Source organism: Alligator sinensis, unplaced genomic scaffold (genome assembly GCF_000455745.1).
Source record: "Alligator sinensis unplaced genomic scaffold, ASM45574v1 scaffold564_1, whole genome shotgun sequence".
Classification (NCBI taxonomy): Eukaryota; Metazoa; Chordata; order Crocodylia; family Alligatoridae; genus Alligator; species Alligator sinensis.
Window position 1 is genome coordinate 1,406,349 of NW_005842328.1, and position 12,920 is coordinate 1,419,268.

General features: G+C 54.1%; 1 long non-coding RNA gene across 1 annotated transcript; it reads right to left on the bottom strand.

The window, feature by feature from the left end:
- Positions 1–5,803: 5,803 nt before the first annotated feature.
- Positions 5,804–11,114, bottom strand: LOC102378074. The gene is made up of 2 exons (XR_324437.1): positions 11,055–11,114; positions 5,804–6,354 (listed from the first exon to the last, which is right to left on the bottom strand). It is a non-coding gene; the product is annotated as an uncharacterized LOC102378074 (long non-coding RNA).
- Between the last annotated feature and the right edge of the window lie 1,806 nt (positions 11,115–12,920).

Genomic DNA, 12,920 nt, shown 5'->3' on the forward strand with positions numbered 1-12,920 from the left:
TTCCTGTAGTGGTACCTTGGGAGTGGGGCCCCTGCCCTGGAGGGCACCCAGGTAGTCTGAGGACTGCTGGTTATATTTGTGGACTGTGCCTTACAGTTTATGTGAATAATTTGAAGTAATAGTCTGTAGATGAATAGAGTTATAAGGCTGCCCAAACAATATCCTTTGGTCTGGTTTGTTCTATTGTTCACCTGTATTTTAAATGATAACTGGGTGTGTGTATATCTGTATGTATATATATCTATATCTCTGTATATAGATATAGATATTATAGGGTTTGTTGTTTTGTAAATTTGTACATAGATATATATAATCTATGTCCTTGCACTTTAATGGTTTTGTTGTAATAATAAATCTGCATATAGTTAAGTAATTGATTGACTGGACCTGATTCTATAGGGGACGGAGGCGGCCGCTGGGCTGTTGTGTCCCTCCGCAGAACACTGCCCTGTCGATAATTCCCTCAACTGGAGAGGGAAGTACAAACCCATGTACACCCAGGCTACAACTTGTAATTACTAGGGCTGTGTGAAATTTCGCCAGCCGTTTCATTTCAACACTGTTTCAACTTGTTTTGAGCTTGAAACGGCAACACTGAAATGAAATGAAGGGCTTCGAAACAGCCTCAAAACGAAAAGAGGGCAGTCGAAATGTTTCGAATTTCAAAACTCAAGCTGGGCTTGCTTTCAGGGAAACAGAAAGTACGGAGAGGGAAGGGGAGGAGGGGGGAAGGACTGCTCTCACATTGACTGTGCAGGTGGCCAGTGACTGTGATCCTTCCCTGAGGTCCCTGCCAATCCCAGTGCCCCGGGGGAGGGATGGAAAAACAGCATAAAAGGCAGCATTGTTTGACCTGCCCCACTTTCTGTCACCCATGTCATGAGTTTTACTTGTCAGCTGCCTGAGGTGCAGTTTCCCAGAAACCCCTGCATCTATGTCCTTGAAACTTGGCAGGTGTCATGCCCTCAGAAGGGGCTACCGTCCCTGCAAGCTCCATCTGAATCAGGTGAGAACTGACCAAGTTACCAGCAGTTTTGCAGTTCCCCATTATAGCCTATGGGCGAAACATCGAAACAGCTTCGACGGGACAGTGCTTTCAAAATGAAACGAAACTCAAAACAAAACACTGTCCCGTCAAAACGTCGAAACAGAAGTTGAAACAAAAGGGTGCTGTTTTGCACATCCCTAGTAACGACCCTGTGGAGCAGACCCGGGACAGACCCTTCCACATACGTGTAGCCATGGCTTAGCCAGGAGTCTCTGGGCATCCAGAAGGGTAGCTTTCAAATCCTGATCCGTCACAGGGGGAGGGGAGAGAGGCACAGCAGCATTTGGGGCCTAAGTTGCAGTCCTTCCTCAGGTTAAACACCATTAGCCTCCAACCGAGTAGCAAACTGAAAGAGGGATTGTGGGCACTGGCCAGAGCCTCGAGAGCACTCAGCACCAGGAAATTTCAGTAGCCATTTATGATCATCCAATACCTTCAGAAAAGGTCACTCGGGCTTTATGAAGATCAAGAACGCGGCACATACCATTTTGTGAAGGGGCCATCTGGCACGTGCTAATTAGGGAACACGGCATCTGACGGTGTCACGGTCACACGGAGAGACTCCTGTCTCCAGACACTTTACAGAGCCAAGCAGAGCTGAAGAGCCATCACCTCGGGGAGGAGGGCAGCGCTACGGCAGGGAAGGGAAATCTTGAACAGAGACTCCAGGAACCGACCCTATCCCTCCAAGACCGGACAGCAGGCGCTATTAGCCACAGGCAGTTGTTTTAGCTTTTTGACCCAAAAACCCAGAGTGCAGACTGCACATAAACCATTTGGCCACTATTTAGGGACCAGCCCTCGGGGGCAGCTCCAGCAGCCCACGCCACTTGAGCAGCCCCTCTTCATCTAACATACTGGCAGTCATCGTACCTTGTGCACCTGCTCCTCAAGCTCCCAACCTGTGCACCCATGGCCTCTCCTTTTGTTACAGGTTTAGGCAAAAGACAAGGGAGTGGGGTGCAGGACACCCAAAGTCAGAACCAGAGGATTGTGGGATTGCTGCTGGCAGACCTCCTGTGCTCCAGGCCTGAACACCCAGGTGTACTGCAAGCATACGGCAAGGGGAGGCTGGCAAGGGCAAGCTCGTACCCTCAAGCTCAGCAGAGCTTCCCAGGTTTACAACGTACATGGTCCATAGGTGTGGGCCTGATGGACTAACCAGCCATTTGGATGTAGTCTGTGATACCTCCTGAAGTGGAAATGCACATCTCAGCACAGCCTTGGTTTTCCAAATTCCACCTATAAGGAAAACTCTTCTGGCCCAAGTTTCATTGACCCTCGTTCTTGCTGAATGCGCATCCCTTGAGAGTCTGCCACCAGCTCTCCTGGCTGCTCCAACTCCTACGCGCTTGCCCATAGACCCAAATCCCATTCCAGCAATGGACTATAGCTAAGGAGGGGACCGGGGACCCCAGCCACGCTCTGTGCCCTGGGGTCCTGCACAGAGATCCCCTGCCATGGATGCACAACTCCCAGCTGCCCGGACTAGATGGGTTCTGGTTTCTCCCGGAGCAGCCACGAGGCATTGGAGGAGTGAGCTGGGCCCGGGGAACTCTCTAGGAACGTCCTTGCAGACGACACAGGAGAGCACAGGGCTCGTGCTGCCCTGCGTAGGGCTCTTTGTACAGGAGCGGGACCTTGGCAAAGCCTTGCAGCACTCACCTTGCACATCATCATCTCCTGACCATGGGCGTCCATCTCCGAAGGGAACTTGCTTTGTTTCTGTAGGACTGTAAAAGCAGGGCTGGAAGGACCTTGCCCAAGCCCGTGCTCAACCAACCCAGCCAAGTCTAACCTTATCTGTATTAATACCAACCCCTCTGGGACCCCAGCAACCCCACCAGAGAAAAAGCTTTGAGCCCGCTGACATCGCTGCCGCTGCTGCCCACATACTGAGAAGGCAGCGACTGTTTCCACATCACTGTCCATCTTGTTCAAGAGCTTGCTCTTGCTCGTCTACAAGATGTTACGGGGAGACATCAAAAGCAAGATGAACAGCTCCGGCGTTGGTAATCAAGACGAGCTGTCCCATCACCACCACTCGCTGGTCCCTCTAGCCACCACGGGAAAGAGGCTCCCACCCTCCCTCTCCATTTTTATTGAACTCCCTGGTTTTAGTGCATTTATATTAAAATATAGTTTAAAGATGGTCAATTCATCAGTTATTGACTCTGTTGTAAGCATTACTTAAGGAAGGGGGACATAAGCATCACAGGAAGCCGGGATAAAGGACTGTTAGAAGTTCCTTGTTCTTAAAGTAACCCAACAAAGTCACGTGGTGCTTTAGGAGCATCCCAGGCCTGCAGCCAGGTCCAACCCGGTCCTTGCAGGGAGGCTGTATAGGTCCACGAGGCCCCAGCCCTGCGCTGAGGTCTCATACAGTCTCATGAAGCAAACCTGCTTTCAGTCATCCTTAAGCACCCTGCAGTTAGGGAGAAGAGAGAGCATTTTCCCCACTCTGTTTTCTTGGGCATGGATATAAGTGAAGACAGCCATGCTTTGCCATCCCTCAGCAGCAAGGGCACCCGCTCCCTTGGTTCCTCTGTCACCTCAATCCTTGCAGCAACAAGACCCAGCTCCTCTCCCGGCTTCCACCTTAGTGCAAGGGGCATGAGTCCTGGGACAGCTGGGCTCTGCCAGCTCTACTCCGCACCCTGACAGCTTCCCTAGAAGATGCCTTAGCTTTTCCCTTAGCTGCCCAGGTCCTCTGCCTTCTGGTCAGGACCAAGAGGGGGCCCATTTTGGGGAAAAAAAAAAATGGACCCCCCGCCGCCTGCTGTATTCCCAGTTGCATTCCCTCCCACTTGCCGTGTCCTCACGTTTCACCGCCGCCTCCCTTCGAGGAGATAACCTTCCTGCCACAAAGCCCAGGGTTCGCTTGCTGGCCTCCTGCAACCTGTGCCTCTCCCACGGGTGCCACCATCACCACTGCTCCTGGCACCACCATGTCGCTGCATCATCTTAAATATCCCGTTCACTTTTCAGCTGATTGCCAGCCTGGGCTGCAGGCTTGCCCGCCGCCCCTACGAGGAATAACTGAGCCAGTGGTGCTGGCGTCTGTGCCTTGCCCCTTCTGCTGGTGCTTCCAGGCTCCCAAAATGATGCAATGCCTCCATTTTCCATCTCCCCAGCAATTGCTGGGTATGGTCTTGCGCTGTTTGCTACAGTGCAGCCCATGTGCCCATTTTTGGGGAGTAGGACTGAGACCCTACTGTCTTGGGTTTGTTTTTAGGAGGGTATTTTGGCTTCTCCATCCCACCCAATGTCAGGATACCATCCGCACTCCACCCACCTCCCCGGCCAGAGCCTTTGCTTTGCATTTTCTAATTGCTTCCTCCAGGGCTCATCCCAAGTCTTCCAGAAGACACAGTTTTGCTTCAAATCCAGTCATGTCCCCCCGGCCGGCAGAACTTATTTCAGCTTCTCTGAAGCCGTAGATCTGTCACAACCGCTGCTCTCACCTCTGCACGCCCCGAGTAAAACCACCGCGGCATTTCATTTGTATGCGGCGTGCAGCACTCCTCGGATCCCTGAATTACAGTGTTATGGGTCGTCTCCTCTGCCTGCTCTACCTGAAAACCATTAAAAACCTCAAGTGCTTCAGAGCTAGCTATTGTGGGAAGCTTCGTTACTGGCAATCTTCCTCGCTGCCGGCACCCGCTGCTTGCAGAGATGGAGGGACGTGCTGTTTAAGGCTTCCCAGTTCCCCTGCATGCTTCGGAGAGGGTTTTGGCTCTGGCGGAGCTTCGCCTGCTCCCAGTTTTGTTCTGGGCGGCCCGTGTTGTTCAGGGATCACTCAGAGCCAAGGAGCCTGGCCGAGGCCTGCTGCCTTCATTGCTGCAGCGTGGAGGGACCAGCCTGGCGTGGCATGACTCTCTACACACAACAGCCCACTCCAGCAAGCTCAGGCCAGATCTTGAAAGGTGCAGCTCCCCACCACCACTTTCCCTCTGTTTTCAGAGTCTCTTGCTTATAACTCCCCTCTGAACAAAGGTGCTGGCCTAGCCAGGCCGTGGGAGTATTTGGTGAGGGACCGTCAGAGACGGGAAGAGTGCCGGGTTCACCTGTTCCAGGACCCCCTCTCCGACAAGAGGCTCTGCCCCGGGGCCTGTCCCCCGCTACACCGCAGCCGGACGCGCCATCCACAGCCAGGGGTCGAGGTGGTGGGACTGCAGGGGTGCGTGGTGTCGGCGGCGAGGGAGGGACACGGGTGCTTAGATCCCTCCTCTGCTCTTAGTGTCGAGTTATCCATTTGACTTTCCTCTTGGCACAGTTACTGCTCCTTCTCGAGTCGGATGAATAGCCATTTAATGAGCTGGCTCCTAAACGGGAGGAGCTTTGAGAAAATGGAGTGCGAGAAACCTCTCTGTCCTCCGGGAGAGATGCAGCAGGGCACGGGGAGCACCGCGATCCTCCCCGCACGGAGCAGCTGAGACTCCCTCCACAGCAGATGCTGCTGGAGGGCTCCACGAGGTTCTGCAGACAGACGAGGGACTTGGCCGGCACGGCAGCTCCACCTTCACCGGCTTCCCGCTCCAAAGCAAATGCAGGGGAGATTCTCCAGCGCCCGCTTCCCAAGGGCCAAACCCCACAAAAACTCAGCCCTGCCCTTCGCCACCTCTGTCCCTTGAAGTGCCCAGCCCCCCGGGGGAAAGCACAGCCCCCAGGCTCTCCCTCCAGCACGTGGGCAGAGGGATATGCCTGAGGATAGTGTTGAAAGCAGCCAGCCGGCTGTGCTGGGTGCTGCCGAAGTGAAACAGTGGGAGATGCCTTGGAGGGAATAGGAAAGATCCTTTATTATCCCCGAATAAACCACCTGGAAGCCCTCAAGAGTCGCATCCCTCCACCACCGTTCCCTTTACATCTGACAACCCCAGTGACGGAGCTTTTGCAAGAGAGCTGGCTGGGGAAAACCCAGAATAAACAAGGAAAAACACAGACACACACACACGCACACTTTGGAGCAGTTTTCTACTGAAGGGTTCAGCTCCCTCCTGCAGACCGTGGCGATGAGGTTTTGCCGTTTGTTTTGAAGGAAACCCAAGAAAAGTCCCAAAGACGGTGACAGGAGATATGTCAGGACAAGGCTGCCTGAGCATCTCATTTTGAAACAGCTTTGCATTCATTCCTTTTGCTCCACGGAGGGATGTCAAAGCAGAGAGCGGATCCATCAGGCCAAACGTGACATCTTTCCTTTTGATGCAAAATGTTAGTTTTGTTCCTCGCTGAACAAAGCGATGTCAGAATCCTTTAGTTACGATCTCCGTCCGCTGCACAGCTTCAGCTGCAAGCTCGGTGGGAAGCTTAAGGGTCCCAGATGTCATAGAAAATCATAAAAAAAAAAAAAAGAGGGTTAAAAGGATGCTCAGGAGGTCACATCTAGTCCAACCCCCTGCTCCAAGCAGGACCAGCCCCAACTACGTCGTCCCAGCCAAGGCTTTGTCAAGCCGAGTCTTCAAAACCTCCAAGGATGGAGACACCGCCTCTCTGGGTAACCTGTCCCAGTGCTTCACCACCCTCCCCATGAGAAAGTTTTTCCTAACATCCAACCTCAACTTGCCTTGCTGCAGCTGGAGCCCATTGCTCCTTGTCCTGCCATCTGCCCCCACTAAGAACAGCCCAGCTCCATCCTCTTTGCAGCCCCCCTGCAGGAAGCCCAGTCAGTCCAGTCTAAGTTATATCATACAAAGCAGCACCACTTTTGCATGTACCCTAGTGTAGCCCTGGTACACCCAGGGGTGTGCCTGGTCTGCAAGTGGAAGGGATGGTGTGGTCAGGCAAATGCTGCAAGAGGGGCCTGCCACCGGGGAGCAGTTCCCTCTTTTCTGTATAGTGCCAGGCCAGGACAAAGCACTTAACTACATACAAATGTATTGCTATCCAAAAATAAATACGAATAAGCGACATTAAATATTGACAGTAGAATTGGTATGCGACACCATATACAATAACCTGCCATCAGCACATTGCACTGCTACAAGGGACTGCAGAACACAGAACCCATATACACCCCCTGAGCAACACCCATAACTATATTAACAACAGTAGGAAGCAAACATCAATCACAAAATAGGAGGTGCACGCAGCACCCCACAGGGTGTTCCCTGGAGCCCCTCTGCTTTAGGGCCCCGGGATGTGGACACGTCCCCCCACAATGGAGGAGGGTGGAGGTTGCAGACCCTCCTCTCCCAAACCCACGTCCCCCATGGGACCTGCTTCCCCAGCAACTCTCGCTCCCGTGCTGAAGCCAGTCCTGTAAGGGCCTCTCTTTGGCGGTGCCTCTGGCTCCTCTCGATGGCCTGGTGTCCCGCTCTGGGCCTCCTGCCAGGGCTTCCCCGATGGTGCTGTGCTGGGCTCCTATGGGAGCTCGAGCTGCTCCCAGGGCCAGCTCTCCATGCACCGTTGAGGCTCAGGTGGGTCCCTCTGACAGTCTCCTCTGGAGCTCCTCGCCATCCCTCGCCACGTCTGCCCAGCATGCCGAGCGCTCTGGGCTTTTATTTACACCGGAGGCCCTGCCCCGAAGTCCGCCCAACCGGCAAAGCGCAGTCTTCAATCAGGTCCAGGGGCTCTTTGCCCCGCCTCCCTCCAAGCAAGGGTGGGGCAAGCCCCTCCCAGCTGTTACCTGATTGGTGGAAATGTTCCACCAATCCAGAGTGTCCTTCTCCAAGCCTGGCTTAAGGACCAGGAGGGGAAAGCACCGAGTTTGCTGAGCTAGCAGCGAGCAGGCGGTGCTGGGACGAGAGGAGCTTTGACAGGACACACCGACAGGACGATTTCGCCTGGAAAGACTGCCCCATACAATACGCCCCGCATGCCTCCTGGGTTTGGGGGAAGATTGGATCGAGCGCTGCAGGGGGTAGACGGGGCCGTCTGATTTGGAAGAAATGCTGGTCGCCGGGAGGAATTCAGAAGGACATTGCCCGGGTTTAGAAGAGGCTCTAGGAGAGGTTGCAACAGGATGGCAGTGAGGGGGTGGTGGCACCCGCATCCACAGCCACGCACAACCCATAGCCAGTGCTGTCTTTGTGCTGTTTTATGTCCCGTCGTTTCTGACGGGCTGGGGGGAGGCGTTACAGCCAGCGCAGCAGCTTCCAGACGGCAGAAACAGCGAGTCTGGGGCCAGTCGCAAGGAGGAGGCTGTGAGCATTTTGGCAGATGGAGAAGGCTGCAGCCCAGCGCCCAGCAGTTGGTAGAGATGTGGGCCAAAGGCTTCGGCATTACAGCTTCTCCCAGGTGGGCTGGATGACCCCAGCAGCGGGGAGCTGAACCTCTGAACTACCGAAGCAGGGGCAGGCTGGGAGGAGAGCCCCGTGTGCATATCTAGGCGTGCACGATAGCACCTCCTTGCCACACAGCTCGGGAGATGGCGCATGGGCAATGGCGCCTACTGTGCAGAGTCTGGGACCGACCCCGCCACAACAGTCCCACAGACCCGAATCACTCGGCGAATGGTTTGCCAGGGGACACCGGAGATGAAGACACCACACAAGCGGACCAGCTACACTGACAGAAGCAGAAATTGGGTTTCCTCGCGTTGTAGTGACCGTCAGTCCCGAGCGAAAGCATTGCACGGGCTGCAACAGAAGTGGCTAATACTGAAGTGGAGGCCACTCGGGCTTGTGCTGGTCACAAGTGTCCCCTGGGTCTGAGAGCGGCACGTCTCCGGCCAGGAGACATTTGCAGGCAATGCACAAAGACCAAGGGAGGTGGAGCGGGGGGAGGACTCGCTGGCGTGACCCCATCACCAGACTCCCGGCGGTGGCTGCGAGGAGGCAGAACGGCTGGACTCGGGCCCTGGAATAAGCCAGATCCAGGGAAGCCCACGGCCGCGAGGGTGAAGGAAGCGGGACCGCGGGAGCTCAGCTGGGGGCTGCTGCATCTCCTGACCTCGGGATCTCCGCACGCTCCAAGGGGAACGAAGCACGGCAGCCGGGCACTCATCCTGGGCATCATAGCTCCCGTTTCCAGCTTGCTGCTTTTGGAGGAGACTCTACATTAAGTGTCCTTGCCGGTACCAAGAGCCAGCGTCAATGCCTTTATCACACACCAAGAACCGGTGGGCAGATTCACTGAAGAAGAGCACTGGAGAAACAAAGCCGCCGTCCTAGAGGAGCACCTGGAAATAGCCCAACACCTTCCCATGGGAAGCCAGCCCATCCGCAGGCCCCGCTCCACGCACCGTCGTTTCCCCGACAGCTTGCCCACAATGGATGGGCCGGGTCTGGGCGGTGTCCCCATACTCACCGGTAACCCACCTACCGCAGCGTCCTCGTGACTGAGCTGAGCCAGCCGTCAAGTGCAAAGCTGTTATGGAGGACTCCTGCCCGCAAAGTAAAACCCGACTTGTCCGATGACTGCTCAGACAAGGGAAAGACTGGGGTACATTGGGACAGAAAGGAAAAAATCAGGCTTCTGAGGAAGTCCAAAAGAAATGGAGTTGTCCCAGCCTCCTGGCTCATTTTGGCGCAGAGTTGCACTGCACGTTACCCTGCGACGCTCCCCTCCGAGAGAAAGAAGAGCAAAAAGACTCATCGTGTTGCTTCCTGATCATTACCAACAGCTGAGACATTGCTACGACCAGAGAGACTTGTACCTTGATCCTGGGACACATTCAAGTCTACGAATTTGGAAGAGGACGTACCTTCGTCCCAGATCATAAGCCGCTGGCAAAAATATGGGGGCCAAAGTTGGAAATCGATCCGTGTGACTCATACGAGCCTTGCGAAGGTGCCAGCGGTAACCACATCATCGCTGGACGCCGGCTACGGAGCCCTTGCCAATAGCTGTGCATGGACTGTGCAGGGAAAAACAATCAGCAGACCGAGACTTGGCTCGGGTTGACGCGTCCTGTGTGCAGAAGAGGGATCTGTGCACACAGAAAACCCTGTGGGAGCCCAAACGCTGGTTCATGGCTGCAGGCAAATGCAGCAGCAACACTTCTAAGGCATCTTTCTCTAATGCCTGAGCTGGAACGACAGCTGTCAGTAAGCAAAAGAAAAGGTCTCCTGCAAGCTTTAGCTCTGATCAAATATTTATTTGCCGGGGAGCCAGCCTGACGAGCCTTGAAACCTGGCACCGGGAGGGAACGCTAGGATCCGGGGGCTCCAGAGGCAGCCCCTCGACGCCGCCGTTTGGTCCCTGCCGGGCATCTGACAGGAGGCGCAGCTTCAGCATCGCCAGACAAGGCAGGAAACAGCATGTTTGCATCAGATGAATGCAGGGTACGGGCCACGATCCAAACCCCTGTGCATTTACAGGGGCTGGGACAGAAAGGATTGGGAGACAAGACCCCCCAGGCTTCTGGGGAGCATGGCAGAGGCCTCTGGCCCTGGGGAGGCTGCTGGCAGTGCACCGGGGCATTCCCAGTGATATGCCCTGGGTGCATGGAAGTCTGTGGGGCCCCCGCCGTGCCGACTGAGCCCACCCAGGTTGTTCATGTGCCCAAAAATCCTGATTTACCAGGGGCGCTGGGCGAAGGAACAGAAGAGCAGGAGGGTTCATACACGGAGAGGGTCAAACAGCAGAGCACGGCTATATAAACCTGAGCAAATCCTTGCCTGATGTTCAGACACCCGCCGCGTCCTCCTAAAGATCCCTGCGGGAACCCCGGGGTCACACCCCACCCCGCTCTCCTCGCCGGGAGCCTCCTCGACAGCCGCTGCCTCGGGGCCGCTCCACGCAGCCCGCGCGCCCCTACCGTGGGGGCCACAGCATCCCCTCGAGCATCCCCGCCTGTGGCTCGGGGCAAACGGGCTCTCGGTCGTTGTGCACGGGGGACCCGGCCCCTGCCCGTGGGCCCGCCGCAGGGGCATGGAGCCCTCCTCCCATCTGGCTGCATGTCACAGGCTCCGGCTATGGATGCTGCTCCTCTCCCTGGGGCCCGCACCCCAACAGCCTCTTCCTGCACTGGGGGTCCCAGGCCCACACCTCTGGGCTCAGAGCCAGGGATGTGCTGGGTAAAGCAGCTAAGGCTTGTTTTCCGCCACCCCTCACTGCTTCCTACCTGGCCTCTCAGGGAAAAGCAGCGCAAGCTCTTGCTGCTGCAAAGACAAGCAACTCTCTCCTCCATTGGAAACTGCCTGCTCAGCTGGAGCCTTTTTATCTCCCCACCTGCTGCAGGTAGGGAGATAATTAGTCCCAGCTGGGAGAGAGACTAATAAATGTCCTCGTTAACCCTTTGCTAAACTGGCATCCTGGCAGGGTGCCTAAATCCTGTGATAGGGCGTCACTGGATTTGTCTGCTTGCACGCAGGCAGAGAGCTGGTGGCAGAGGCAAGGAGGCATGTTACAGGTGTGCGCTCGCACACCGATGTGCACCCACCCTTTTTTTATGTTGCATGTGAACCTGTGTGTGTGTAACAGCAGGGTTGGAGCTGCTATTGGGTTCAGCCCATGCTGCTTTCTGCATCTCTTGCTACAACTTAAAGAATAAGCGATTACAATTGCATTTATCTAGCTGCTTGTTCCAACAGATCCAAGTGAGATGCTTTGCAGGCTGAAATGCTAATATAAAAACCATGGCCCTGATGCATCACTCCTCCTTGATGCCAACATAATTCCACTAACATCAACGAAGTTGCGCCGACGTAAAACTGGAGTTGTGAAGAATGATTTATGGTAGACCGGGGAGAGGCAGACTCTTGTGGGTGAAACCGTTTATTGGGCCAGCTGCGTGGTTGGGATAGACACCGGTCACTTCGTAACCCTCCCTCCGAAATGCAGCACCCTCTCCAGATCACTCACAACAGATCACATTGAGAAGACAGAGGCGGACAGAAGGAAGGTAAAAGAAAATAAGAACCCTATTCCTCCAAGCAGAACTTATGAAAGGGGCTGCTGAGAAATTAAGGTCTTCATCATCCACTTGGCCTAATTATTCTGAAAAAGCAGTCTTCACAAGCCCCCAAACTGTGAAGAAAATAGATGTGAGAACCGTGGTGGCCAACAGGCGAAAGGAAATGAAGCTGCCTGGGTCTCGGCGGAAGGGGGAATTCTAACATATTATCCAAAGCGACGCACACCTGCCCCGCAGGTGCCCTGCACAGGAAGAAATTATAGGTTTCTTTTTTCAAGGACCATAAAACTGTCTGTCTCGCAAGCAATAAATACAATCGCGCAAGAGGGAACCAGCGCTCCCTCGAGATATAAATATGGTGTCCAAACTCTCGCGCTCGTAGACTGGCCCTAATTAAAAAAGACTCTCCTGGACTCCATTACTGTCATGGGGCTGAGCCTTTGAATTTACTTAGCACAATATTATTTAAGAGCTAATGCTGAGCGTATGATGCAATAAAGGGCTATTGAAGCTGATTAATTCCAGAGTAAAGCTGAGGCATTGGATGAGTGTAGCAGCTAGATAGCGAGCGCGCCCTGGCACTGTGAACATCAATGCTGTTATACGACATGATAAAAAAGATACAGGGGCTGTTAGATGTGAAATTAATAATAATAAAATATTTAACCGCTTCTCAGGAAGTCAATATCGAGAATAAAGTGGAAAACCCACAGACAGGAAGAAATCAATTTGATTTTAAGTTTGTTTAAAGCAGTTTTAACACGAAGCAAGTAAACATTTATAACTGGAAAAATAGTTTTCAGTTCAGGCAAGGAGCATACTCCGTAGATGTTGGCATAAATATTCAGTTATGGAAATGATTTTTTCGAAATTGATTTTACATGCCATATATAAACATTGTTCGGGATGAACATGGACCTTGAACAAGCCGTGGGAGCTAAAAAGCTGCTGATGTCACTGAAAATGTTTTATTTAGAAGTGCTCCTGCTCACTACGCGCTGGACCAGCTTCTGTCTGTCCGGGATGCTCTAACACGCTTGGCCCTACCGCGTCGAGGTAGCAGAGAGGCCGTGG